This window comes from Bufo gargarizans, unplaced genomic scaffold, assembly GCF_014858855.1.
Source record: "Bufo gargarizans isolate SCDJY-AF-19 unplaced genomic scaffold, ASM1485885v1 fragScaff_scaffold_45_pilon:::fragment_2:::debris, whole genome shotgun sequence".
In the NCBI taxonomy this organism is placed as follows: Eukaryota; Metazoa; Chordata; class Amphibia; order Anura; family Bufonidae; genus Bufo; species Bufo gargarizans.
The window spans coordinates 1224090-1250719 of NW_025334121.1; positions in this window are offsets into that span (position 1 = coordinate 1224090).

Below are 26630 nucleotides of genomic sequence, written 5' to 3' on the forward strand. Positions count from 1 at the left end.
GCATCGCTGGCGAGGGGGATACAGTTTATTTCATTCTAATCTTTTTCTCCACAAAAAACTTCTTCAATATGTACAATAATCGCACAGGACGCCACAGACTAAGGGCTCAGACGACCATATGTCTGCAGCCGGTCCGCAAAATACGAACCCATTCACTTCAATGGGGCAGCGAAAGATGCGGACAGCACACAGTGCAAAAAAGATAGAGCATGTCCTATTCTTGTCTGCAATCAGTCATAGGCATTTCTATGATAGGGCTGCCTGTTCCATTACGCAAAATGCAGAACGCGCACGGCCAGTATCCGTGTTTTGTGGATCCATAATTTGCGGGCCACAAAAAACGGATACAGTTGTCTGAATAAGCCCTAAGGATCATCTTACAGGAATGAATGCTGGCAATAAACGAGCGACGATATACAAGTTGATTGGCGGCTGTTGGCCCAATGCAAGGTGAAAGGGGCATGGGTGATTGTGTCTATGATGGCGTGCCCCTCAGGGCGACGTGCTGCCGACAACATGCTGAGCACTGCAGGAAAGATACGATCACCAACAAACAAGCTCAGTGACACCTTCACACGGGTAGGACTGTTTGTTCCTGATGATCGGCCCTGTCCTCCAACAGTGTACAGGGGCCCGGCACTGCTGGCAACCCAATGGGCACTGACCGCTCTGGCGTGAGTCTCCGTCTGTGTGTGTCAGTCACTCCCACTGGCTAGCTAACTACCAGGCAGTGTGGTGCCCTCCTGGCTCCCCTATTAACTCTGGGAATGAGGCACATATTGGGGGGGTGTTGCGTTGTGTCCCCTACACTGACCCCTGACTCTGCAGCCAGCAAGACCATTAACCCCTACACCTACAGTGCAGTTTTTATCATGTAAAAATATATTGGCAGTGCCCAACGACACCCTGTCTGAAGGCATATGGCTCCCATGGGTGCTATCCCTGCTTCAGCAGAGACCTGTGACCTCCCCGCTGACACATTATAAAGTGCTTCACATATCACAAAACAGTTACTGAGCTCGTGTTGGGCAAAAGCCGGGCAGCAGAAAGCCGGGGCGACCCCGTGGGAAGCTGCAATGGCAGCCATGTTGTCTCGCAGCTTTCTGAGAATATTAAGCTGAAAAGAATTTTTAATAACTTGATATCAGATGACGTCTCAAGGATTTTATATATAAGAACTTGCATCTTCCACCCCTCCCCCGTTTTACGTAAATTTGCCTTTTTATGATTGTGATGGGATTGACTTCTTAATACGTTACGCCTGAGCATCATCCTCTTGATAGGCTTGGGGGCAGGAGCCGACTTGTGTGCATCAAACTAAGTTGCAAAAATGCAAACGGACGAAGATTTGCGACATCGTCAGATTAAGGGTTTATGATGCCCTCACGTGAATATCATGGGAAAATTCCCCAGGGATTCGTCCCCTGCTGCGGATCTCAGCGTTAACACTTCATCATGGCCTCTCCGGTGACTGAGGAGATTCTCATAGTCATGGCTGCCTGCAATCTCCAGGGACAGTGTATCTAATCCCATCATATGTGATACTGTCTGCTGAGCTGTGTATCTAATCCTATCATGTATGATACTGTCTGCTGAGCTGTGTATCTAATCCCATCATGTGTTATACTGTCTGCTGAGCTGATGTATCTGATCCCATCATGTGTGATACTGTCTGCTCAGCTGTGTATCTGATCCTGTCATTTGTAATACAGTCTGCTGAGCTGTGTATCTAATCCCATCATGTGTGATACTGTCTGCTGAGCTGTGTATCTAATCCCATCATGTGTGATACTGTCTGCTGAGCTGTGTATCTAATCCCATCATGTCTGAAACTGTCTGCTGAGCTGTGTATGTAATCCTGTGCTGTGTGATACAGTCTGCTAAGCTGTGTATCTAATCCTATCATGTGTGATACTGTCTGCAGAGGCGCTGTATCTAATCCTGGCATGTGTGATGCTGTCTGATGAAGTCTCTGTATCTAATCCTGTCATGTGTGATACTGTCTGCAGAGGCCCTGTATCTAATCCTATCATGTGTGATACTGTCTGCTAAGTGGACGTACAATACTACACCCCCCATCATGTTACCGTGTGCACTATGAATTGCAATCCTCTGATATTTGGATCCGAACTCTCCTGAGTAAAAGCCGAGTGCACAGTATATACAAATATATCATTCCAGTCCTGCTTAGTGTAGAAATTGCTCCCCTGCCGGTGTGAATGGTGATCTGTGACCACTGGGGGGCGCTGTTCTACCGAGGCTGTATGACTAATGTCACAAGGTGCAGCACTTTCCTCACTGATGATTTCTTGGAGTTTATAATCTTCTGTCTGTGCTGTAATATATTTCTCTCTCCACGCACTGACTTCCTTCTGAGCTTGTGCTTTTTACATAGCACCACCAACAGGAACAAACAGAGCTGCAGTGTAAAGCATGGTGGAGGGACAGAGCAGGAGCCTGAGCATATCAAGAGACTGGAGCGGGATTTCAGTCTATCCCAGACCCCCCCCCCCCCCCACAAAAAAAAAAATATAAATACAGATAAACTGGAGGCACAAAGCTGTACCCTTCTTAAGCAGAGCTGCAGTATAAAGCATGACAGAAGGACGCAGCAGGAACCCAGACTTCTGCTAAAATGGCAGAGCAGCTCTCAGTTCTGCTAGACAGAGTGGTGCGGTGTAAAGGGGTTGGGGGCAATGGCTTACCCTGGTCAGTGGGGGAGGGGCTCAATACTTTGTAGGGTATGTCTCTACCAGGCACTGGCATAACTATAGGGGTCGCAGCGGTCACGGTTGCGACCGGGCCCCTGAGCCAGGTACTGGTACTGTACTTTTCCCTTTATAAGATGCAGTGCAGGAGAGGTAAGTGACGTTATTATTTTACAGTCTGATCTGAGGTCTGATATGGAGGTCTAATAGGGGGTTTGGAGAGGTCTCACTGGGGGTCTGGAGAGATCTAATGGGGGTCTGGAGGTTTAACTGGGGGGGTCTGGTAGTCTGACTGGGGGTCTGGAGAGGTCTGACTGGGGGGTCTGGAGGTCTAATGGGGGTCTGGAGGTCTAAAGGGGGTCTGATTGGGGGTCTAGAGATCTAATGGGGGTCTGGAGGTCTAGTGGAAGTCTGGAGGTCTAATGGGGGTCTTTTCTGAGGTCTGATATTGGGTCGGGGGTCTTACATGCAGGTCTTATAGGGGTCTGATATGCGGTCTAAAACTGGGGTCTTATATGGGGTATGACATAGAGGTCTAAAGGGGGTTTGGTCTGAGATGGGGTGATCTTATTTAGGGTTTTATATGGGGGTCTGATCTGAAAGGAAGGGGGGATTTTTTTTTTGTACTAGCGCACAATATAAAGGAGTGTTTTTGTACTGACGCACTATCTGTGTGGTATCAGTATTTTCAGGGGGACTGTTTCTGCAGGAAAGTATTGGGGAGCTCAGCGGACACAGCATTGGGGGTCGCAGAATGGGGTGTTGAGAAGGTGAGGAGGAGGATGGAAAAGTAAGATGTCTGTTAAACTCTGCAGAGACGAGGCGCGGATGAAAGAAGTCACCATGGCGGTCTGGTCTGAGAGCAGAAGAGAAAAGAGAATATCTACAGTTGTGTTCAAAATAATAGCAGTGTGTTTAGAAAAGTGAATAAAGCTCAGAATCCGTCTAATCGCTTCTATCTCCATCCACACAGATGCATTGGGAACACTACACCTTCTATTCCAAATCAAAACATGAAGAAAAATATATCAAATTTGTGTTGTTCCTCTAAAACATTTGAAGAAAAGTGAATATTAGACTGTTCAAAACAATAGCAGTGTTTGTCTTCTTTACAATCTCAGACATTCACTCTATAAACTGAGAAATGTCTGTAGATTTTCTTTCCTCTGAATCCCGTCACTGATACTCCGTTGTATAACCGCTGTCTCTGAGACCTGCTGGACCACCTTCTGCCCCTGTGACCAGGTTCTCCAGCCCCGGAGGATCGGACCACAGTCCACAGTTCTTCTCTATTTCTTGGAATCGGGCCGGCCGCTCCATAACGTCAGTCTTGTTGGTCTGGAGCCAAGATGTTGCCCGTTTACTGGTGTGTTTGGGGTCGTTGTCTTGTTGGAACACCCATGTCAAGGGCATTTCCTCTTCAGCATAAGGCGGCCGTACCTCTTCCAGTATTCTGATGGATTCAGACTGACCCATGATCCCTGGTCTGCGGTAAATAGGCCCTGTAGTCTGAGACACATCCCCATATCATGATGCTTGTCCACCATGCTTCTCTGTCCTCACAGTGCACTGGGGCTGAATTCAGTGTTTGCGGGTCGTCTGACAAACTGTCTCCGGCCACTAGACCCAAAAAGAACCATCTTACTTTCATCAGTCCACAGAATGTCTCTTTAGGCCTGTCAATGTGCTCTTTGGCAGATTGTAAGCTCTTCAGCACATGTCTTGTTTCCACAGTGGGACATTGCGGGGGCTTCTTGCAGATCGCTCGGCCTCACATAGGCGTCTTCTCATTGTAACAGGACTCACAGGGAACTTTACACCTTCTTTCATCTTCCTGGAGATGATTGTTGGCTGAGTCCTCGCCATTTTGGCTATTCTTCTATCCATTCGAATGATAGTTTTTCGCTTTCTTCCACGTCTTTCAGGTTTTGGTTGCCATTTTAAAGCATTTGCGATCATTTTAGCTGAGCAGCCTATCATTTTCTGCACTTCTTTATATTCTTTCCCCTCCCCTCTCCAATCAACTTTTTAATCAAGGTACGCTGTTCTTCCGAACAATGTCTGGAAGACCCATTTTCCTCAGAATTTCAGAGAGACATTTGCTGCCTTCCTTCCTTTTAAATAAGGGCAATAATTGCCACCTGTTTATCAAAAAATAAATGACCTCACTCATTGAACTCCACACTGCTATTATTTTGAACATGCCCCTTTCAATAAGTGATTGAATCACACAGAATCAGCAGCATGCAGGTCCTGACTGTTGGATTTATATTACTCTACTACACCTGCTAGTAAATTATTTGCCATGTAGAAATATAAATTCTACCAAAAACTGTGATTTGATCAGGTTAGTGATGTCTGACTGCTATTATTTTGAACACAACTGTACATCAGAGAAGAGAAGTCACTGGATGTAAGAGGTACATATGGCGGTCCGTGAGATACCAGACTGGTATTGCAGGAGCGCACGGCGTCATTGGTTGCTAAGATGCCGTGCGTTCCTGCAATGCCAGTCCGGTATCTCACGGACCGTGTTCAACGGATGTCTGCATGAGGCTTAAATCTGAGTCCTTGAAGACCAGAGAGTGTTATATATCAATTTTCAGGGAAATTGGAGTATATTTGATTCTGGTAGAATTGACCCAAACCATTTTTTTTTTAATAAATTCACAGAATTTTACACAAAACAAATGTTAAGAAACTCTGATACAGACCCACTGCTATCTGCAGAAGAGGGCCCTGAAGTGAACAGAGAGCAAGCTGTGCCGATCACCACTATGGGACATCTGAAAACAGCTCAGTACTGGCGAGTGGAGAGTAGGACGTGTATGTGCGGTATGTTCTGCGTTCGCTTCACGGCCCCATTCTAGAGGAAGGCGTGGGTCCCTCAGTAGGACCTAACAGACAATTAGGACATATCCTATCGATATACCTTAAATGTCCCAGATAGGAATACCCCTTTAATGTTAAAGGGAACCTGTCATCAACTGAGAAGAGTCCTGGTTATTCATGAAGTCCTGCTCTCCCGCCCGCCTGCTGATGACTGACCGGCTTCTACCGAGTTTTCTCTCTAGGAGAGAGCTGCCAATCATCGGCAGATGGGTGAGAGAGCAGGAGATTATAATGACCAGGACTCTTCCCAGGTAGATTGGACTCTTTTCAAGGCCTGGGCTGCAATGGTTATGATGCTGGTTCTCGGCAACCACTGACTTTTAGCTCATGAGTGACACAGCGCTGACAACAGCCCTCAGTACGGTCAGCATAAAGTGGATGACAGGTTCCCTTTAAGACTGATTTGTGTATACAGACATATATATATATATAATGTATGTACATATGTGTACACAGCCGCACTGCACAGGCTGACATTGAGCACATCTGCCTGTCTGAGGTTCTGACCTGTGCTTTATCTGTAATGACAATGGGTGTAACAAGACATCAGAACTGGTCGGGCCGGTCCTGTCACATCAGCGTCACGTGTACAGCAGTGTGTAATGACACAGTCCTGGTCGGATCCCTTAAGAAATGTGCAAACACAAGAACCTGCTGCAGCCCTCACACCTGCCCCCTCCGCTCAAGTAATCCATCAGCACTGTGGGACCAGGAGCTAGTGCTCAGCACAAGTGTAATAATACGGGGATAGTCTCCGCACATCTGGTTCTTATATAATATTCTGCCATTACAGGACAGGCGGCTGCTGGGGTGGTACATTCATGTAATAGGGGCGCTGGTTACCCCTCCGTACCCCACTCCCCAGTTTACAATTTAACAAACAATTCTGTCCACATCCAACAGCGAATGCGCTGAAGCACCTTGACGCCCCTCAGGGCTCGGCACCGATAATCAAGTTACCCTCATTAAGACCTTTGTATTTTAGGTGTGAATAGTATCCAGATATCACAGCTCTGGACCCAACGGCCCACTGACTGGTGACACATAGAAGGTGCTGCGTATGAAAAGTGGTGATCCAAGATGGACAATGTTTTTTATCAGTCTATAGTCATGACCTAGGTAGGGTGAATGGCCGGACAACCCTCGAGGGTTGGCAGCTTTAAGACCACACAGAACTCTCTTTTACACCAAGCTGGTGACGAAGGCCTTCCGACCCATATATCCCCAATCCGAGAGCTCGGGAATCAAACATTCCTGGCATAATAATGGTAAAGAAGAACACAAGGTTCTCTGCAGGGACACAAATACCAGAAGAGCATATGCCAGGAACAGTGGAGGATTAAGTAAACCATAGGACTGGGCTGTTCCCAAATCTTGACCCCCTACCCTTAGCTTCACCACTGCTGCCCGGCCAAGCTGTGTCTATAGACATCACCATATTTCTGTGCTAGCATTGACAACCAGGTGATGTCTCCTCTAATGTAGATGTTCTCTTTCCTTTTCTTCTCCATCTGGCACAGGCCGCCATGACAACTTCTCCTGACCACAACAGAGTTTGTTGCTGAAACATCTTTGGCACCTCACCACCCTCCAGAATAAACACCTACCTAAGCATATAAAGACCCAGACAACTAAACAAAACTATTGTTGGCCTCAGACCAGACCTTACAAAACAAAGACCCCAGAACAGACCTGTAAATAAATACAGACCCTCCAACCAGATCCTATAAATATAGACCCAGAACAGACCCCCTAAATAAAGACCAGATGTAAATGAGAGTCTGTGAGCCAAACACATCAGCAGCAGAAATCTCTCTTTTGATACAATGTATCAGTGCAGGTAAAACGTATCAGTCTGCGTTAGCTCACAGAGGATTTCCTAGATAATTGTAACTAGAGGGCTAGTTTTAAGACTCTGCATAAAGAATGTTCCATTCAACAACAGCAAGCAGAGATCTTGAAAATGGGAAGGAATGGAGACACAAAGTGTACTAGAAGAGGTGTGTGACAGCCTGTTGACCTCTGTGAAGGAATCAGGTGTAATAGTATGTTTACTCTGGGGAGAGGGCGGTGTTGGTTGGGTGTTGGTGGCCCTGTACGAGCTGCTGCTATTGACAGAAAGCAGGGTGTAGTTGTGCTGATTACACAGCCTTAAAGAAGCTTCGTTCATTTTCCAGAAGTGACAGCTAATCCAAAATAAACGAAAGCTGCGTGTTTTCCATCCACCATCCGGGGCTGAAGACAGGAGCAGAAGACAATGCAGCTGCCCCAGGGTCACTATGGCTGGGTAATTAGAGCTCAGGCCTGGACTCCTAGCACTCAATGCAAAGAGGAAAATCACCAATAATAAAAAAAAACAAATGGTCCGAAAACAGGAGCAGCGGACACCGCAGAATATCTTCTCTTCAGTGATGGGAGGACCAGACGTTACTGGACATCCAACATCTGTCTGCTACTCTGGATCCCAGATTAAGGATCCATTCACACGTCTGCAACTTGGGTACGGATCCGTTCTGCAAGTTTGCGGAACGGGTGCGGACCCATTCATTTTCAATGAAGTCGGAACGGATGCGGATAGCACACTATGTGCTGTCTGTATCTGCACTTCTGGATCCGCAATTCCGTTCCCGAAAAAAAAAATAGAACATGTCCTATTCTTGTCCACAACTGCAGACAAGAAAAGGCATTTTCTATTATAGTGCCAGAACGCACTTTGCCGGTGTCCATGTTTTGCAGATCCGCGATCCGCAAAACACCAACGGACGTCTGAATGGACCCTAATGGAATCTTTTTTGTTAAAGAAAAATTCCAGAGCATTAATACCTCACCGATAATCCTGAAATACACAACAAAGACGTTTAATTAATCCTGGTATATTCTTAACATCATCACCCATGAAAAAGCACATATTTTACGTTATCATTACACTGAGAGATTATCTCTTCACTGCTCAACATCGCCTCCTGCTGAGTAATACTGTATATAGACTGCCAGGAGGATGTAGATAATGGAAGTGACATCTACTATCAGGGCACATTTCTACTTCACTACAGGGTGACATACTATAATACTCCTCCTAAGTACAAGAACATAACTACTATAATACTGTCTCCTATGTACAAGAATATAACTACTATAATACTGCTCCTATGTACAAGAATATAACTACTATAATACTCCTCCTAAGTACAAGAACATAACTACTATAATACTGCTCCTATGTACAAGAATATAACTACTTTAATACTCCTCCTATGTACAAGAATATAACTACTAGAATACTGCTCCTATGTACAAGAATATAACTACTAGAATACTGCCCCCTATGTACAAGAATATAACTACTATAATACTGCTCCTATGTACAAGAATATAACTACTATAATACTGCTCCTATGTACTAGAATATAACTACTATAATACTGCTCCTATGTACAAGAATATAACTACTATAATACTGCTCCTATGTTCAAGAATATAACTACTAGAATACTGCCCCCTATGTACAAGAATATAACTACTATAATACTGCCTCCTATGTATAAGAATATAATTACTATAATACTGCCTCCTATGTACAAGAATATAACTACTATAATACTGCTCCTATGCACAAGAATATAACTACTATAATACTGCTCCTATGTACAAGAATATAACTACTAGAATACTGCCCCCTATGTACAAGAATATAACTACTATAATACTGCCTCCTATGTATAAGAATATAATTACTATAATACTGCCTCCTATGTACAAGAATATAACTACTATAATACTGCTCCTATGCACAAGAATATAACTACTATAATACTGCCTCCTATGTACAAGAATATAACTACTATAATACTGCTCCTATGTACAAGAATATAACTACTATAATACTGCCTCCTATGTACAAGAATATAACTACTATAATACTGCTCCTATGTAAAAGAATATAACTACTATAATACTGCTCCTATGTACAAGAATATAACTACCATAATACTGCCTCCTATGTACAAGAATATAACTACTATAATACTGCCTCCTATGTATAAGAATATAACTACTATAATACTGCCTCCTATGCACTATAAAGTTTTGGATCTGCAGTTTTCTTCTCTATCAGACTCATCCACTTTGCTGTCATCCTATCACCGCCTATTTTAGTGCTTTCGAGCAATGAACCCTGATCAGGAAATTGCAAAAAAATATCACTGAATTGGTGTGTAGGATTTTCTAATTAACCAATGCCATTATTTATAGTAACAGTATCGAGTGATGAATCAATGGTAATTACAGTGGCGGGCTGTATTGTGGAGTTAGATGGCGGCTTTATTGGATTGTACACTGTATACAGCAAGGAGCAGAGCGGGGACTTTAGGTACCAAATTTATTGGACTCTTACAGAAATAACTGCACCCGAATCCTTCTTTTTCAGGCCTGTTTTTATGTCATTGTCAGCCTCCTGCATTTATTTTAGTCACAATGGGAGTATGCGCTGCCTCTGTGAACGACACAAGAGAGAGCCGGCCATACGGCGAGCGAACAAGATGCCTATTATGTCCCGACCTGCGCTGCACTAACATAAGTTCCACTTCATAGGAGCCTTTCAATCCCTTCCCCACCGCACATAGAGCCGGCCGGCTCGTCCCTGAATAGGACCTCGGCCGTCTCACAGTGGGCGCACCTAATTAGATATAAATACATTTAACCCGTCAAGCAGAGCAGTGTCCCCGCTCGCATTCATGCATGGCAGGGCAGGGCCCCGCTGGATCAATAAGCAGGATCGGTGCCGGCCTCCTCCGAGGTATGTGAAGCAGTTCTCACATTAGCACCTAACAACAAGAGCGGAGCGCAGGTTCCGTGCTGACCAGCCTTGTGTGCCCCTCAATAGGCCGCGCTCCGAGGATTAGAGAGGTCTAATGGCAGTTTTTTATTTCTCTCGCCTCACCCCGGTGGCTGCCCCGCAGGGTCTCATTCAATGGCGGGATAGAAAACACCTCTGTAAGAAGCGCAGATTCAATTACATTCCTGGTTGGAAAGCAAGAAGGAATGTTAGGTCCACAAATCTGGGCTCTCCTGGAACGGGGGAGGAACAGGGGGCACAGCTGTATCTGGCACAACTTTTGTGACATTTTGCTTTGCTTATGGTCGGACGTAATGTTGGGATGTGGCTGGACGACAGGCCCGGTCTCCAAATGTTTTGGGTCTGGTCCTGAGATGGGTGAGAATCGGGGTGTAATGGGTCTTACAGTGACACACAGAACTTTGGGACATCCTAAAACATTTCATGTGAAAATGGCTTAATGTAGCTTAATGTGCCTAAACCTCAATCAATTGCCTTCTTACAGAAAAGAATCAACTCTTTTGGAGACTGAACTTTTTTTTCTCCAGTCTCCGTGTCTTCTGAGGGGATTTTATAAGGAACAGTTTTTCACCATATTTTTTGTATGGAATAGCAAACACTGTATGCAGCAGCCCATCGCAGGCACTGGGAACATGGGGACATCTGAACCGCATCACTGCTATACTCACTGTATGAATATGAGAAGCTCTTTGTGCACATTCTTGATCCAAATTTTGTCTGGCCCATCTACCAAGGTGGCTTCCAACAGATGGGACCTAGGCCTACAACATTCAGGGTAATGTAGAATCCAGCTTTATTATACTCTGATTACAAGCCCTGGGCAGGTGGGCAGCAGTGCAAGGTCCAAATGCAGACAGCTACTACCCCAAATGTACAATGCAAAAAACACAGTTAGTGAAGGAAGGGGTTTGAATAGTGCACCGAGTCCCTGGATCAGAACCTGATATGTCCACGAATCAGAGCTCCATCAGTCAGAAACACTAGCACACAGGAATAGAGCAGCTGAGCAATCAGCCCACTACTAATCACGTGCCCGCTGCAGGAAGAAACAGAGCATGGCATCCAGTTACTAAGAATGCCAGGAAACGGGTGTTGCAAATACTGATATAAATTTTGGTCCAGCTCTCCCCCCTCCCTGGTAAGTCCTGTGTATATGCTTGTAGGTGCGCAGATCTGTGTCCAGTCATCTAGGGCCTTTGTCTTCTAGCTAGTCACACCTCAGCAACCGGAGATAGCACAGGGCCGGCGTCCTAAAACTCCAGAATCCAGCCATACTCCGATCCTCCACAGGGACATCAGAGGATTTATATAGAAGGAGGTTCATAAGGTATGAAAAGCCAGGGCTGGGCGTCATTTCTGGGGTCTCACCGAAGTAATGAAGATTTGTCCTGGTTTTCTGCCTGCCTCAGCACCGAAGCCTATGCCATCAACGTGCGGGTTAGGCTTCTGGTTTACTTCCCCTTATTTTTAGAAACTGTTGTGCAGTATATTTCTGATGGTCTTTTGTTCCACTTTTTTTGTATATCTCTCTATATATATATAAACTAGCAGAAGGAAGCGGCTTCGCACGGGTATATTTCATCTATTTCATTTAATGTTTCTGTGTGTCGATAAAAGGGATCGACAGTATCCCCCATAACAGTGACCTCCACAGCCCCTTTAACAGTGACCTCCACAGTGCCCGCCCCTTTAACAGTGACCTCCACAGTGCCCGCCCCTTTAACAGTGACCTCCACAGTGACCGCCCCTTTAACAGTGACCTCCACAGTGCCCGCCCCTTTAACAGTGACCTCCACAGTGCCTGCCCCTTTACCAGTGACCTCCACAGAGCCCGCCTCTTTAACATTGACCTCCACAGCGCCCTGCCCCTTTAATGCTAGGGCTACACGACAACATGTGTCGAGCAACATTTTGTCCCAACAATTTTTATAATGATGGGCTAGGGTGTCGCACTGCGTCACAAAAAAACCCATCCAAGATGGATGCATATAGCAGTGTAGTTGTGCCCTATGTGTCGTGTGACTTATTGTCGTTGTGTAACCCTAGCCTAAAGCTGACCTACAGCAGTGAAGAAAAAAGGCCGGGTTGTTATGGAAACCTGGAGAGAACCTGTGTGTATGTGGAGACTAAGGGACTGTGAGCTTCTATTGGCTGATAATGGACATGTGACCGTGTGTATGGCAGTTGTGATATGAAGAAAAAGACTTGTAGGCTTGTATTGGCTAATGCAGGTAATTTTTTGGGGAATATCTCAGTAGTGATGGACGAACATCGGCTGGGACGTTTCGCGAACGGGCATTCACGATCAAATGTTCGTGAGCCGCGCGTTCGCGGTGGGCCCCATTCACTTTAATGGCAGGCAAACCTTAAAAACCTGTATATGTATTTTAATCAGGGGCCATTTTTATGGGTCTTAAAAGGGAAACTCTCAAAAATGTGCTCTGTTGAAGCCTAGAAAATATTTATTTTAGGCCACAGGAGTACGGGACCCAAAAATTAGGCATTAACCTGAAAGAAAAGAGCAAGTGATTGCAGCATGACAGGCCGAACTGGATGGACAAATGTCTTTTTTCGGCCTTATGTACTATGTTACTATGTGACTGGAGGTACATTAGACGGTCAGTGGATAACAATTTTACTGTAGGCCAGTGAAGTACAGACCCCCAAAAATTTGGCATTTACCCGACAGAAAAGACCTTTTATGCCGCTGTATATACATAAGACAAGGACCATTCTTTGTTCTGGGTGGTGGCGGATATGTGTGGGCTGGCATGAGGAAATTCAATTACACTTGGTCGTCACAAGTGTTGAATTCCTCAGAGATCCATGCCTCATTCATTTAAAAAAATGTGAGTTAGTCCACACTGTCGTGAGATAGGCGAGTGCGCTTATCCGTCATGATCCCCCCTGCTGCGCTGAACGTCCTTTTGGACAGGACACTCGACGAGGGACAAACCAAGAGTTCCATGGCAGATTGTGCAAGCTCACGTAGTAGTCCTCAGAGCGTCCACATCTGCCATGAACCCGATGTAGTAGGACACTTGTCGGTCTAGGCGTTCCCTGAGGCTGGAACCGGAGGGCGGCTCTCGATGGTTTGGCTGCAAGAAAGATCTCATATCCGAAGTGACCAACACATCTTCAAACCACCCTCTTCTTGCAGGCGCTGTAGAATTGGTACCCGCACTTGTTTAGATGTGGGTGGAAATTCCTCTGCCAGCGCCCGCAACAGCAGAATGCAGCATCTCTCGCAGCAAGGCCTGGAAATGCTGCATTCTGACAGCCCTCTGTGATTCTGGTAACATGTCCGCCATTTTGTGTTTGTACCAGGGGTCTAAGTACACCCAGTACTGGTGCTTGCCCTTTATGCTTTTTGTACAGGGGTCCCTCTTCAAACACTGGAGCATGAAGGCCCCCATTTGCAATAAATTGGAATCAGTCGAGCGCCCTGGCTCCTGCTCATCGCCCAGGAGAATGTCGTCCTCAGTCTACTCCCCCCAGCCACGGTCAACACCAGGGATCCCCAAAAAGTTTAAAGTCCCAATCAAAGCATGCTCTTCTTGCTCCTCCTCCCCCCCAGCCATTATCCTCCTCTGACTCCTCCTTAGACTCCTGCTGATTTATCTTAAATTCCCCCCCCCCCGGGAATTTATTCAGCATTGCGACTTCCTCTTCTTCCTGCTCCTCGACGCCTTGATCAATGACACGACGCAATGTACCCTCCAGAAAGAAGGCGTAAGGTACGATGTCACTGATGGTGCCATGGCTGCGACTGACCAGTTTGGTGATCTCATCAAATGGCCACAGAAGTCTGCATGCGTCGCGCATGAGCAGCCACTGGTGCAGTGAAAAGAAACCAAGCTCCCCCGAACCTGTCCTGCCGCAGAGTTCGTACAGGTAGTCGTTAACGGCACATTGCTGCTGGAGCAGCCTATCAAGCATATACAAGGTGGAGTTCCAGCTGGTCGGGCTGACACAAATCAGACGTCTGCCCGTCAGACGGGCAGGTGGTGTCGCCGCTGAACGTCAGCGAGGCGAGCCATGGCCGTGTAAGATCTTCTAAAATGCCGCAAGATGTCCTGGACCCCAACGAACCGATGCACGACTAAGTTTAGGACATGTGTCATGAACGGCGCATGTGACATTTTGCCCTGTTTCAGCGCGCTCAGCCGATTGGCACCGTTGTAGCACACCACTTTACCAACTGTCAAATTGAGCGGGGTTAGCCACTGATCGGCCTGTGACCGCAGAGCTGAAAACAGTGCAGGATCGGTGTGGCTCTTGACTTCCAGGCACAACAGCTGCAGCGCAGCATGGCAACGTCTCACCTGGCACGTCGAATAGGTTCTGGGGAGCTTGGGGGGTGCAGCGGAAAAGGCGGCAGGCCTGGTAACACCAAATCCACATGGGTGCCATGGGTTACATGCGTCAGAAGGTTCACCCAATGGGCAGTAAAAGTTATGTACCTTCTCTGCTCGATTTTGCTAGACCATGTGTCTGTGGTCAGATGTATCTTGGCACCGACACTGTGTGCCAGAGATATATTCAATTGCCACTGAACGTGGCTATATAGCTCTAGGATGCCCTTCTGGGAGAATTTTTTTCTTTCCGGGGACCTTCCATTGTGGTGTGTCCAACAGCCACAAATTTTCTAAAGGCCTCCGAGTCCACCAGTTTATATGGTAGTAGTTGGCGGGCAAGCAGTTCCGACAAGCCAGCGGTCAGTCGTTGGGCAAGAGGCGTCATCAACTTTTTATGCTCGAACATTTGGGCCACGGAAGCCTGCCTTCTGCCAGATGAACACGACAACGGCACGGTGGAAAGTGGAGTGGAGGACAAATGGGAGAAGAGAGGAGAAGAGGTAGGACGTGGAGCGCCAGGAGTTTGGCTTTGTGGATTCTGACGGTGTTGCTCCTACTGGGCTCGGTGATGGGAGGCCAGGTGCCTTCATAAGGCGGTCATCCCTAGGTGAGTGTTAGGCTTACCGCGACTTATTCTTTGACAGCACAGGCTGCAGATGGCAACACTATTGTCAGCAGCTGACATGTTAAAAAAATCCAACACTGCTGAGCCATGTGCCGGCGTCCTAGGAGCGCCAGATGTGACTGTGCATGGTGGATGGCTCGTTCCAGATACATTAGCAGACTGCTTTTTGCCCCCTGTGCACTGTAAGTTCTGCCTGCTTCTCCTCCTTATCTGCTGCTGCGTTTCTCCCTCTGAACTCCCCTCCTCTTCCTCTCTTGTGGGCACTCACATGTCCATCGACATGTCATCATCATCACCTTCACCACCACTGACATTAGAGATCTCCGAGTAGGCAGCAACAGCGGGTACCACTCTCCTTAGGCTGATCTGGGTACTGTCGTCAGACCGCTGGGTGGAGGGCATTGCTACCTCCTCTTCCTCATCCGATGCCAAGAATGGCTGAGCATAAGTAAGGTCTGGGAATGGATGGGAAAATAATTCCTGACTCGAGTGGAGGGGCTATGGTGGTGGCAGTGGTGTCTTTGGGGGTGCACACAGCCAGGGCCGGCGCCACCCATAAGCAGAGTAGGCCACCGCGTAGAGCGCACTCTGCCTGGGGGCGCCGGCGCTCTGGAGTCCGAATGCTGAGTACTATTAGCCGCCGCCGCCGTGCCACGCCCCCCTACTTGTGAGATCATCCATGCAATTTCCTACTAGCCGCCGCCCGCGCCACGCCCCCTACCTGTGATCCATGCTGACATCATCTGACTCTGCTGCGCCTCCTCTGCATTAATGATCTGCGCCGGCTTCTTGACTCCTCCTCCTGTTTGGGTGTTCCTTCCTAGTTGGAGTAGTTGCCGCCTCCGGCCGGATCTTCATAGTGGATGTGATGCTGCCCGGCCCCTGTTAAGTCGATTCAGCATGAGATCCTGCGAGACCGGAGGAGGTCACGGGTCTCGCGGGATCTCGCGCCAATACACACTATCCTATCGTCACATCCGGCGGGACGTCACAACCGGAAGTGACGACTGAAGGCATACAAATATTACGGGGGTAGGGAAAGATCACTAGACAAAGAAGACACCTCACAGGAACAGGATCATCAACGTCAGCGAGTGACACAAGTATGTAGGGGGGGTGGTTTGGCGGCAATTTCAAATTAGATAATGGAGTCTGGCTGTGCGCTGTCTGTGGGGGCACTGGGGCGCAGTATTACTGTATGTGGGGGCAGTATTACTGTATGTGGGGGCAAATTACATAATGGAGTCTGACTGCACTGTATGTGGGGGCAATATTACTGTATGTGGGGGCACTGGGGGCAAATTACATAATGGAGGGCACTGTATCTGGGGCAGTATTACTGTATGTGGGGGCAAATTACATAATGGAGTCTGACTGCACTGTATGTGGGGGCACTGGGAGCAAATTACATAATGGAGGGCACTGTATGTGGGGGCAGTATTACTGTATGTGGGGGCACTGGAGGGGCAAATTACATAATGGAGGACACTGTATGTGGGGGCAGTTACCCCCGGCAGTATTACTGTATGTGGGGGCACTAAGGGGGCAAATTACATAATGGAGGGCACTGTATGTGGGGGCACTAAGGGGGCAAATTACATAATGGAGGGCACTGTATGTGGGGACACTGGGGGCAAATTACATAATGGAGGGCACTGTATGTGGGGGCAGTATTACTGTATGTGGGGGCACTAAGGGGGCAAATTACATAATGGAGGGCACTGTATGTGGGGGCAAATTACATAATTGGGGGCAATATTACTTAGTGGGGGCACTGGGAGGCAAACACAAATACATAATGGAGGGCAGTGTGGGGCGTCTGACTGGTCTGATCGGGGGCTCTGTGGGGCGGGCTAATATGAGGTTTGACTGGGGGGTGAGTTGGCTGATATGAGGTCTCTCACCCACTCACTGAGGCCAGGAGCATCCATTTTAGGGTCCAGTGGGCAGTGGCAGACTAGCAGTGGCTCCAGTCCCACGCCCCTCTGTTCCCAACTTCCTGCCGGACCTGCAGCACTGATAACTTTGTGACGTCACATAAGCGCGCAGTGTGATCCGGCGTGACTGTCCGGCCTAAAACCGGACGTCTGGCCACCCTAAGAGCAGAAGTGGCATAGATAGTTAGGCCAGCAGCAGCCATTTCATTCAGATTAGAGACAAAGCTGTAGTGGCTATAATCTGACTAAGGGTCCATTCACACGTCCGTTGTTTCTTTCCTGATCTGTTCCGTTTTTTGCAGAACAGATCTGGACCCATTCATTTTCAATGGGTACTGAAAAAAAATCAGACATTGTGCTGTTTTTTCAGGACCCATTGAAAACGAATGGGTCCAGATCTGTTCTGCAAAAAACTGAACAGATCAGGAAAGAAACAACGGACGTGTGAATGGACCCTTAGTCAGATTATAGCCACTACAGCTTTGTCTCTAATCTGAATGAAATGGCTGCTGCTGGCCTCACTATCTCTGCCACTTCTGCTCTTAGGGTGGCCAGACGTCCGGTTTTAGGCCGGACAGTCACGCCGGATCACACTGCGCGCTTATGTGACGTCACAAAGTTATCAGTGCTGCAGGTCCGGCAGGAAGTTGGGAACAGAGGGGCGTGGGACTGGAGCCACTGCTAGTCTGCCACTGCCCACTTGCCCAGTAGACTGACTCTATACTACAGTCACTCACCCCACCTCCTTCTCTCTCTCTGCCAGACATTTCTGCCAGCCTGAGCCAGGCCCAGGAGCAGCACTTATTCAGGCAGCCAGAGCCCACACTGAGCCCAGCCAGTCTCCAGCATTCAGCAGGTCGGTTCAGCAGCTTTCAGCCAGAGCAAGATCAGGTAAGAGTTACTATCCGGCAGAGTTAACAACCTCGTATATTCTGTATATTATTATATGTGAGCTGGCATAAGTTATACATCTTCTGGTATATTAAGATATATTAAGATGAATGACTTATACCAGCTGTACATATAATAATATACCAGAGATACCCAGGTTATATCAGCGTGGTCCACTATATCACTATATACAGGAAGATGTTATACTGCATATCATCCTCTTGTATATTGTGATATGGACCATATCACAACATGTGCTTCAGGGTGCACACTCAGAGTGTCAATCAAGCAGGAGAGGCTAAGAGGAGAGCGGAGGAAGCGTGACTACATGCGCCACATCTGGGGCGACTTACTCGGCGGCAATATACCAACAATAGCTGAACCCAGCAAATATACACTGCACGGTGAACAACTGGTCCGTAAACCTCCTATAAAAAGTAAAAACAAACCCGCGGATGATGACCATGTAAATCTGTATTGAACAAATATGCTACCATACATAATATAATAAAACCCATGCAGAGGAGTGTGGATAAAAAAAGCCTCCAACCCAGTAAATATAACAATAGTGATGATTCCATAAAGTCTCCGCTGCATGTGTGATACACCAAGGGATAACCAATTTTTGAAAAAAAGTTTAAAAACGAATGTGCTGGCTGGTCTTATTTGCAAATACATAGATGCGCCCAAAGGCATATACAAAATAGAGCCTATACAGAGTCAAGAGAACAGCCAGCATAGAAGTAAAGTATCGCTATAAATCCTGGTACAAACACATAAACAGCCGTGACAAGCATAAAAAATGACTGATGACAAACCTGGCTGGAGGAATGGCCCGATGTCCATTTCGCTTACTAGCTTTTCAAAGTGCACTCTGCGGCAAGCGGCAACTATTAAAGATTATTTTTTTTCTTTTATATATATATATATATATATAACCACTGGGATCCCCCTTAGGTGCTTAGAATGGAAGACAATTGTTCCTGAAAGAATGCAGCGGCAGTGCACATGAGCAGCCAGCAATCGGTTCATTCTCTATGGGGGCTCCAAACATAGATGAGCTCATAATTGGGCACTCCATGGGAGACAATTTCCGTGATTAGTGAAGGATCTTGCAGTCCGAACCCCAACTATTAACTTGTTATCCTTTATCCTGTGGATAGGTTAGGGCCGACGCTACCTTTGCAGTAGACTGATTTATGCTGAGCAATGTCTGGACCACCACGTAAGAAGTTGTCGGGTGCAGGTTTCAAAAGGAAAAGAAAACTTCAAGAAGAAGAAGCCAAAAAAATGGCTGGATCGTTAAGCAAATTCTTTAGTGTTGGTCAAAAGCAAGCCACACAAGCTGATGAGGAATCATATTGTGTAGCTGAAGACGATCCAGTGCATATGGACACAGATGAAGGACCTTCAACAAGCATGACAGTGGTTGCTTCAACATCAACAACTGTTATTGATCAATCTGTTATAGAGAAAAGTTGCACAGATACTGAAGAAGTGACCTCTCTAAAATCACCAGAACCAATAGAACAAGAAAAGGAGCTCACTGCATTACCACTGGATATCTCTGATCCAGCGAACTGGCCAGATGTTATTACTACCTCGTTTCGGGATACCATCGTAATGAAAGGCCCAGCAAAGCCAAATAAAGACTTTGCATTTCCAAGAGATGCGTCTAAGAGACGTTTTACAGCCGTCCATTACAAACGCCACCTTGGAAATGGAGAAGTGCAGAACCGACATTGGCTAATTTATTCTACCACGCTAAACAGAGTGTTTTGTTTTTGTTGCAAACTGTTTGCAAAGCAACAAATAAGTCTGACTGATGGAGGTGTCGATGACTGGAGAAATATATCTCATATATTGAACGCACATGAACAGTCTGCAGCTCATCTTGCTTCTGTGGGAAGGTGGAATGAGTTATTGATGAGGCTTGGATCAGAAAGAACTATTGACCAGTCTTACCAGAGATTGTTAACAGCAGAAACTCAGCACTGGCAAAATGTTCTCCAGCGCCTTGTAGCCATCGTCCAATATCTTGGTAAGCAATGCTTGGCTTTCAGAGGAAGCAATGATACACTTTACAGTGAAAACAATGGCAATTACTTGCAACTTGTGGAGATGCTGGCTACCTTTGATACCGTGATGCAGAACCACCTTACAAAAATAACGAATGCAGAAATTCATTGCCATTACCTGGGAAAGGATATCCAAAATGAATTGATTGGCATCATATCCAAAGAAATAACAAGACGGATTGTGTTACTTTTAACAGATGCCAAATACTATTCTATTATCCTTGACTGCACCCCAGATGTTGCTCTTGTGGAACAGATGACCGTCATTGTTAGATTTGTGTCGATCACACAAGGGGACTCAATAACTGCAAGCCCTGAAGTGAAAATTGAAGAAAGGTTTCTAGGATTCATCCCAGTATATAGTTCAACTGGAGAAAGTTTGACTGAATCAATTCTGGCAGAGCTTGAGAAACTTAAAATACCATTAAAGGATATGAGAGGTCAAGGTTATGACAACGGGTCTAACATGAAAGGCAAGCACTCTGGCGTCCAGAAAAGAATCAGAGATTTGAATTCGCGTGCATTCTACGTTCCTTGCAGTGCCCATTCTTTAAACCTTGTTGTCAATGACGCTGCTATGAGTTGTAGGCAAGCCAGTTCATATTTTGATATTTTGCAGAAAATATATGTGTTTTTGTCTGGCTCAACAAATCGTTGGGACATTCTAAAGAAGAACATCAGTAGGCTGACTGTGAAGCCACTATCGGACACAAGATGGTCTAGCAGAATTGATGCCATTCGTCCTTTTAGATTTCAAATGTCAGAAATATATGACACACTTATAGAAATTGAGGAAGATGCAGCATTTTCTTCTCTTGCAAGAAATGAGGCTGCATCATTGGCACAAGAGATAAACAACTTTACATTTGTGTGTTTGACAGCAATGTGGTATAGCATATTAAATCGCATAAACAGAGTAAGCAAACTTCTTCAAAGTCAAACTGTTTACTTGCCAGATGTGGTGGAGCTTTTAGAACCCAGCAAGAGCTACTTAGAAAATTATCGTTCTGACACTGGATTTGAGGAGTTGCTTACAGAAGCAAAAACGATGGCATCAGAAATGGAAATTGATCCTGTGTTCCCTTCTACATTGCATAGGCACAGAAAAAAAAAGAGACTTTTTTCCTACGAGGGACAAGATGAACCAATCCAAGATCCCCAAAAACAGTTTAAGGTTGAGTGTTTCTATACCATCTTGGATGTTGTAATCAATTCTGTTCAAGAGAGATTTGAACAGCTTAAAGATCATAGCAACAACTTTCAATTTTTGTATGACATTAGGAAGCTTAAAGACATGGATAGGGAGCAACTCTTAAAGAGCTGTATGGAGCTACAAACAGTATTAGGCTACTTTCACACTAGCGTTCGGGCGGATCCGTTCTGAACGGATCCGCTCATAATAATGCAGACGGAGGCTCCGTTCAGAACGGATCCGTCTGCATTATATTAGCAAAAAAAAGCTAAGTGTGAAAATAGCCTGGGACGGATCCGTCCAGACTTTCAATGTAAAGTCAATGGGGGACGGATCCGCTTGAAGATTGAGCCACATTGTGGCATCTTCAAACGGATCCGTCCCCATTGACTTACATTGAAAGTCTGGACGGATCCGCACGGATCCGCACGCCTCCGAACGGCCAGGCGGACACCCGAACGCTGCAAGCAGCGTTCAGCTGTCCGCCTGTCCGTGCGGAGGCGAGCGGAGCGGAGGCTGAACGCCGCCAGACTGATGCAGTCTGAGCGGATCCGCCTCCATTCAGACTGCATCAGGGCTGGACGGCTGCGTTCGGGTCCGCTCGTGAGCTCCTTCAAACGGAGCTCACGAACGGAAACCCGAACGCTAGTGTGAAAGTAGCCTTAACTGATAAAAATTCAAAGGATGAAGATATTGATGGAATGCAGCTGTATGAAGAGCTCAGTATTTTGGCTCCTGTTGTATCACCAAGCATGAAGCCAATTGACGTTCTGGCTTATGCCGTCAGGAATGGTTTTGCTCCAAATGTAGCAATAGCACTTAGAATACTGCTGACACTCCCCATCACAGTGGCTTCAGGTGAAAGAAGCTTCTCAAAACTGAAAATCCTAAAAAATTATCTGCGGTCTTCAATGTCTCAAGAACGGCTGGTGGGACTTGCCATGCTGTCTATTGAGAATGCCATTGCTCAAGATATTGATTTTGAAATATTGCTGAAGGACTTTGCTAACGCTAAAGCAAGAAAAGTCAATTTTTTGTAGACCCAATGGCCTTGGTGACATTATGCTTTTACAGCATAAAGATCACAGATTGGCACTTGCATTATTGATTGTATTTAGGTTTGTACTGTTATGCACTGTTATGTTAGTTGGCACTTTGTTGTTTTGCACTATAATTTAATCGCAATTTGCACTTTTGTACTTCAGTTTATTGACCTTTTTATACTGTATTTGAGATGTTTGGAATATTAGTCTTTAATATCTCTCCTGTATCAAAGTGTTTTTCATTTTTGGGTTATTTATTTTACCATTCTATACTGTTTTAATATTTCTATTTATTTATATTGTAATTTTTATGTTATGTTGGAAAATCTTGTTGGCACTTGATATATGTGCAATGCTGCTATTTTATGTTTTACATATGAGGAAATGTTTGCAATTAAAATGTTTAAAATGTTCTATTTTACTATTTTTATTATTTGCTCAAAAGGCAAATTGGGGGGAGGGGGGATTGTAATGGGACTTCTGTAGAATATCTAAAATTAGCTGGTCAAGTAAAATGTTGCATGCAATATGTGGCCGAAAAGGGGGCGTGGTCAAGGGGCGGAGTCAAGGGGCGGCAAAATTGCCTCTTGCCTAGGGTGGCAAAAATCCTTGCACCAGCCCTGCACACAGCAGATAGTGAAGAGGGTGCAGATAGAGAGGATGAGGAGGGTGCAGAAGCGGAAGGCTGAGTGAGCCACTCAACCAACTCTGGTGCGTCCTTTGACATAATCACACGCACCTTCTGCAACTTCCCATTTAGGCTCCGGCCTGGTGCACCTGCCCGACCCCTACCACTCCTGCGGAATGGCCTGCCTCTTCCTCTGCCTGTCATTTTCAAAATGACCCTGTGCCAAAGTCCCTAGAGAAGAGAAGTATTTGTGGAGGGAGGTACAGGTGAAACTCAAAAAATTAGAATATCGTGCAAAAGTCCATTTATTTCAGTAATGCAAATTAAAAGGAATTGCATTAATGCAGCTTAAAATTAGAATTTAGTGAAAAGGTTCAATATTCTGTGCTTAAAGTGTCACACTCTAGTCAGCTAATTAATCCATACCCCCTGTGCCAAGGGTACCTCAAAATTGTGACTTTGGGGTTTCATAAGCTGTAAGCCATAATCATCCAAATTATAACAAATAAATGCTTGAAATATCTCGCTTTGTCTGTAATGAGTCTCATATGTTGGTGTCATCTTTTAAGTTGCATTACTGAAATAAATTAACTTTGCACAATATTAAAAATTTTTGAGTTTCACCTGTATATTGCAGGCCTCAATCAGTATTTGGTGGAAGCAGGTATATCGCACCCCTCAATCAGTATTTTGTAGAAGCAGGTATATCGCACCCCTCAATCCTATCAATAGCACACCTATACCAGTCTTTAAAAGGACTTTTGTGGCCCTATTAGCTAGCGTTTGGTGTCCCTAACAGTCAGTCCCTGCTCCACAAGGCAACCTCTCCCTACACTGGCAAAACGCAGAATGTAAAATGGCTGCCAGATTGGGTTCTGTTATAGGGTGGGGGTGTGTCCATGTGCTGAAACGTCTCAATTGGCTGTCCTGTCCCACCTGATGGATGTGTCATGGGTCAGAGTTTGGATTAATGCAAAAGAATATGGCGCATGCGAACATCGCCATATGTTCGGCGAATTAGGAACGAGCAAAGTTTGCAGTGAAATGACCACCGGGCGAACCGAAAGGCCATCTCTATATCTCAGGAACGGTACATCCTAGAGAGCTGAGACCCGGTCTAAAACCTCCCCGGACACCTGATGTACATGTGTGTCAAATTTGGTGAAGATCGCTCCAGTCGTTTGGTTGCGCATAAAGCACAGACAGACAGACAGAAACTCATTTTTATAATATGAGATGATTTTCTGTCTATCTGTTCCTTATGTGTGACCAAACGACTGGAGCGATCGTCACCAAATTTGGCACACAGGTACATCAGGTGTCCGGGAAGGTTTTAGATTGGGTCTCAGCTCTCTAGGATGTACCGTTCCTGAGATATAGAGATGGCCTTGTGGTTCGCCCGGCGGTCGTTTCACAGCGAACTTTGCTCGTTCCTGACTTGCATTAGCCAATAGAAGTCTATAAGTCTTTCACTTCATATCCCAACTGCCATACATATGGTCACATGTCCCTTATCAGCCAATAGAAGTTCACAGGCCCTTAGTCTCCACATGCACACAGTTTTACTCCAGGTTTCCATAACAACCCAGCCATTTTTCTTCACTACTGTAGGTCAGCTTTAGGCTAGGGCCACACGATGACAATAAGTCGCACGACACATATTGCACAACTATGCTGCTACATGCATCCATCTTGGATGGATTTTTTGCGACTGTCGTGTCGCAGTTGCAGCATGTCACATTTCGTGGAGGTCTCTGTTAAGGAGGCAGGGAAATGTAGCGGTCACAGATAAGGGGACGGTCCCCTATGGAGGTCAATGTAAAGGGGCGGGGTGCTGTATAGGTTACTGTTGAGGGAGCGGGCCCCTGAGGAGGTTAATGTCAAGGGAGTGGGGTGCTTTGAAACTCTGTTAAAGGAGCGGGCTGCTGTGAAGGTCAAAGTTAGGGTCCATTCACACGTCCTGTTTTTTTTCATCCTGAAAAACGGTCCGTTTTTTGCGGATCCGTTGTTCCTGAAAATGCTTCCGTATGTCATCCGTTTTTTGCGGATCCGCAAAAAACGGAAACATGTATACATTTCAATAATCAAATAAAGTTGTTTGGATTTCTTTGAAAAAAAATTGAAAATAAAAAAAAAATAAAAAATTTGTTATGTGTTTCCAGGAACGGAATCCGCAAAAAACGGATGACATACGGAATGACATCCGAATGTCATCCGTTTTTTGCGGATCCATTGACTTTGTATTGTACCAGGATCCGATTTTTCAGGACAAGAATAGGACATGTTTTATATTTAAACGGACATGCGGAACGGAACAACGGAAACGGACAGCACACATTGTGCTGTCCGATTTTTTCCAGGACCCATTGAAAATGAATGGGTCCAGATCTGGTCCTGATCTGTTCCTGAAAAAACGGAACAGATCAGGAAAGAAAAAACGGACGTGTGAATGGACCCTTAAGGGGCGGGCTGCTGTGGAGGTCCCATTTTAAGGAGGTGGGGCACTGTGGGTGCTCCGTGTTAGGCCTCTTTCACACTACAGTATGTTGAATTCAGTGTTTTGCGTTCCGTTTTTCACGGATCCGTTGTTCCGTTTTTTGCTTCCGTTGTGGTTCCGTTTCCGTTCCGTTGTTCCGTTCCGTTTTTCCGTATGGCAAATACAGTATACAGTAATTTCATATTAAAAATTGGGCTGGGCATAACATTTTCAATAGATGCTTCCGCAAAAAACGGAACGGATACGGAAGACATACGGATGCATTTCCGTATGTGTTCCGTTTTTTTTGCGGACCCATTGACTTGAATGGAGCCACGGACTGTGATTTGCGGCCAAATATAGGACATGTTCTATCTTTTCAACGGAACGGAAAAACGGAAATACGGAAACGGAATGCATACGGAACACATTCAGTTTTTTTGCGGAACCATTGAAATGAATGGTTCCGTATACGGACCGTATACGGAACGCAAAAAACGGACCGTATACGGAACGCAAAATACTGTAGTGTGAAAGAGGCCTTAAGGGGTGAGGGGCTGTGGAGTTCACTCTTAAGGGAGCAGGGTACTGTAGAGGTGACTGTTATGGGGGATACTGTCGATATATTTTAACACACAAACATTAAATGAAATAGATGAAATATACCTGAGCGAAGCCGGCTCCTTCTGCTAGTCTCATATAGATAAGCATTGTGACTCTTTTTGTCATACTAAACTTTTAATAAGTTCTGTCTTATGAAATTTTTGTATTTAACTAACAAATGTGCATTATATAGATATAGTGGGGAGTGACTGAGGGCTTCCTTTAAGAGTGTGAGCTCTTGAAACAAACCTTAGTGGTGGCAGAGTTTAAGTATTACAGGGGAATAGTAATAATTTAAATAAGGGTACTTTCACACTAGTGTTTTAGTTTTCTGGTATTGAGTT